This window comes from Opisthorchis viverrini (genome assembly GCF_000715545.1).
Source record: "Opisthorchis viverrini unplaced genomic scaffold opera_v5_398, whole genome shotgun sequence".
NCBI classification, from domain to species: Eukaryota; Metazoa; Platyhelminthes; class Trematoda; order Opisthorchiida; family Opisthorchiidae; genus Opisthorchis; species Opisthorchis viverrini.
In genome coordinates, this window is record NW_008752057.1 from 85,324 (window position 1) to 89,405 (window position 4,082).

Consider the following 4,082-nt stretch of genomic DNA (forward strand, 5'->3'; position numbering starts at 1 on the left):
CCTGACCGTTCACATTTTGGAGGCAAACAGCAGTGGGTATGGGTTTGGAGTTGGGAGTAAAGGGTGGGGGAAGCTGAGGACAGTGTTCTCGGCATTCGAGAGATAAAAGCAAGGATTCTCGGCTAGCAGAGAGTTTTTTATGGGAATTAGTAGTGAGAAATCTTGAGATTTCTGATATTCTGTACTAGCTCGGTGTATTTTAGCATCCAAGGTTTTAAATAACCTATCGTGGAGGGGGTTATTGGCGAGAAAACGCTTTACCGGAGGAACAAGGTGAAAAGCAGCCAGTAGGTGTTGGTAAAAGATATCACTGATGCGGTGTGTATTTCTCGACAGGAAAAAGTCTACCCAGTCCTAGGAAGCCAGCATGGACGAAAAAGCTTGTAAAATATCTGGTAAGAGGAAATAAATCATGGATGGATCCAGAGGAGCAGTTTGGTCACTACTGACTATGTTTCAAAAGACGACGCAGCGGTCACTTCCTGGGAAGCGTGGGCCAACTACAGCCGTAGCTAAATGGCCATCGTTGGAGAATATCAGGTCCAGAGCATGTAAGCCACGAGTGGGACTACGTACAATTTGGAACCAGCCCTCCACACCGAGTTGTGCAAGCGGCACGGCGTAACGGGCGGGGCCCGTGGCGGAGGACCAGGAAATGTCCGGCAAGTTGAAGTCACCCAACGGAAATTGAGACGGATGAGGAAGGGCATGCGCAGTGGATCGGAAAGATCAGCAACAGAGGCGGGAGGGGCAGGTGGTAAATAGATACAACCTACAGGTACAGGTCGTTTGGTCTGTTCTACTGATACCCAAATGGTCTCTGGAATCCCTTCCAGGGAAGAATCGCCAAATGGGATTGCACGAAGTTCTGACTTGGAGTGGATGGTACAGCCACGCCCCTTGAGTTGTTCCTATAGGAGCGGTGAGTATCATAGCCAGCGAATGAGATGGCCGTGTCAGGAGTTTCATCTGTGAGCCGTGTTTCAGTCACACATATCATACTTGGTCGTGCAATGGCTCCAATTGCTCGGAGATTATGGATTTTGGGCAGTAATGAGCATGCATTGAACAACATTATTGACAAGCTCGTTGGCGAGCAAACGGTACTAAGTAAGAACTTTGTAACCTCACTCACAGTGGGATATAGCACCGGGGTGACTAGGTACCCGGAGGTGGGGTAGTATGAAACAGGGTCCGGAGTCTGGGAGGGAGGGTTCTGTACTGGTTGAACTGGTAAATCTTCTTTGAAATAGGCTTGAACCCACAGCAGGAGGTACTGTATCAGGCTCACGATAGAGTACGGAATGATTCTGAGAGGAGGGCATGCAGTTGAATGCAGAGTTGTCGGCCGTGTCATTTTCTGAATCGGCAGGTACGGCGGAGGATAGGGTGTAAAAAGGGGTGGAGGCTGTGGAGGGATGAGTGGTTGCCGAAAATGGTGTTCAGGCGACACAAAACTTGGTGGCTTGAGTAGTGGAAACGGATGATGGTCGGAGCTGGTCATGGGTCGTCGTGGACACGAGTTTCTTCTAGGCACGTGGTGTGTATGGCTTGGTGTGCTTTTGGAGGTTGTAAAAGTGGAGCTATGCATGGCTTTGGAGAAGGCAGAGGAGGCAGCTTCCGAATACGGATCTCAGGCAGGAGAAGAGTGAGAATTCGTGAGTTTTGCACAGGCGGGGGCGTTAAGATACAAGGCTTTGATAGTAGGTGTTTGAGCCCGAGTGCGCTCTTTGGTCGGAAGGGGTGAAGTGTCATTTGGTCAGAGGGTCTGCAGCGAGAGACTGTTTTCTCATCTTCGGTTGTAGCACCGGATAGGGGCTGGTAAGACACCGCATCCGACATCACATGGATGAATGTTCTGGTGCAATTGAGGTCAGGGGAGGCACAGGCAGGTGTTCAAGGGTAGATGTCTCATGGTCATGAACAAGAGATAGAGGGCTGGAGGCCGCTGTGAGGGTTTGTGTTGGATTTGGCCGCAGGTTGAAATCACGGTATGGCGGGCTTAGGCGGGCAGTGATTCCAGGATAATGGGGGTATGGGACGGGGTTTGTGCTGCAGCTTCGAGCTTTGGAGGTTAAAGCGTCAGCTTCGGGAAACGGAGGGGCGGCTGCAATTCCGATCGATTTAGAACAGGCTACTCTGATGTAGGGTACTGTTGGTGTCCAACGGATACGGAGAAGGTTGTAAAAGAGGCCGAACCAGTTGACAGATTCGCTAAGCCGTTGGTTGAATCCGGTGTTCTCCAACAGCTATGTGCACATGTGTCATCGGCAATATGACTTGCGCAAATTTCCGAGGGTTGGTTTCAAAAGTAGTCTGCGACTAAGTCACATCGGGAGCGTTTAGTGGTGCGGATCGTTGAACAGAATATGGATTCGTTTGATGTTTGTCAGTAGTCGACTGTAGAAGTTTGGAGAGTGGGTTTCTTGTGAGCTGTCTTTGTAGGCTGGCGCAAGCAGCCTTGAACTTTACGGTCTGGAATGTCTGGGTCAAGGATAGAAGGCCCTGGGACCTTAACAGGCACGTCGCATTGTCCTTATCTCCGAATTGCATTAGCATTGGGCAACGCAAGGTGGGTTTCGGTTTTCGAAACCGTCGGGCTGCACAGTTTGTGTCATGGATGTTACATGTTGTCAAGATGGCGGCTTTTGTGCGTTCTATCGGGATGCGGTCGGGAACATTACATAGTAAGACCTACTTACGGCATTCCATACGCGGACTAATCCTCGAGGCGAGGATATCAATAAAGACTGATGCTTTCACAAGCTCTGATGAATCACACATCACATCAGGAGTTAGAAGGCAGGCAAGTGGTTGCATGATACGATAGGATATCAGTTCGCTCTCCATCCTATGCACACGAGCATTGAGATTTGTCAAGTCTGTGTGGAGCTGACATTCTTTTGGTGAAGAGGAAGGAAGACAGCTACCGGGTGCCGCAGGAAGGGAAATGTCAGTTAGTATAACGGAGCAGGCTGAATTTAACTGGGGCAATCCACCGACCGGCCAATTCACCGAGAGTAGAACTTTAGCATGTTGGAGCAACAGGGGTGCCGATTGGTGGATGTTCAAGCACAAAAAGCCAATAAACATTCGATAAACACAAGGCCCCAAGGAGATCAGTGGGCTTGAGTAAATACGATATTAAGTGGTTACAACGGTGCTGCATGTGCGGTACAGGTGGAAAATGCGCTTGCGTGGCTTCAACCTACCAAAGGAAAGAGGCTTACATGTGTGCTCTACAATCCAAATCAGACGTACAAGAACTTGAACGTATGGAATGGACATTATTAAAAGAGGGAAAGAACCACAATCTGGAGAATGAACGAAACTGAACTTTCAGAAACTTAGTATCGTGGAGCAGAAAGTATTGTGCTGAACGGCCGAAATTGAGCAAAAATATTTTTAGAAAGGTCAGAGTATTTCCAAGATTGGGGTTCATGTGCACTAATTTAGTGCGGTTAAAATAGGTCCAAGGAACAAGTTAGCTACGGCTAATCAGATGAGCCAAAAGCCGGTAATGTGCTGAAATATTTACATGTTAAATAAGTCGACTGGTCGTTGATCAGGTGGCTGTTGATCTGTCCACCGGTCTTCACATTTTATTTGCAAGCCTCTCGCCACCATAAAAGGTGTTATCATCAGTGCGCACCTAACTGTTCGTGTACCCCTTACTGCGCCAGCAGCAGGCGTGCTTCACCCATCCCTGATGACCCTTAAACTGGTCTTTAATTGAGGAAATCCATAAAAGAGCACCATTGTTTCTGGTTTGCATTTGTCCCGGCTGTCATTCAACTAATAACGCTACGGGATATGGGCGAAGAAAGGCAGCCATTCGTCTCATTTAAAATGTGCACACAATGGTATGAAGATACTTGTCCACATCCATGGCCAGCATCGATGCGCAAAGCTATCGCCACCTTTGTCTCGGTTGTGATTGCATCCACTCCTGGAATGGGGCATCCAGGCATAAAATAAAAAGATCTTATTATTCCCTCATTAACAGCATAGGGGGCTTGCGCCTAATGGCCATTTTTTGCCATGCACTGCTAGCTGCTGTGTGCTGACAGCAGTTGGTCAGT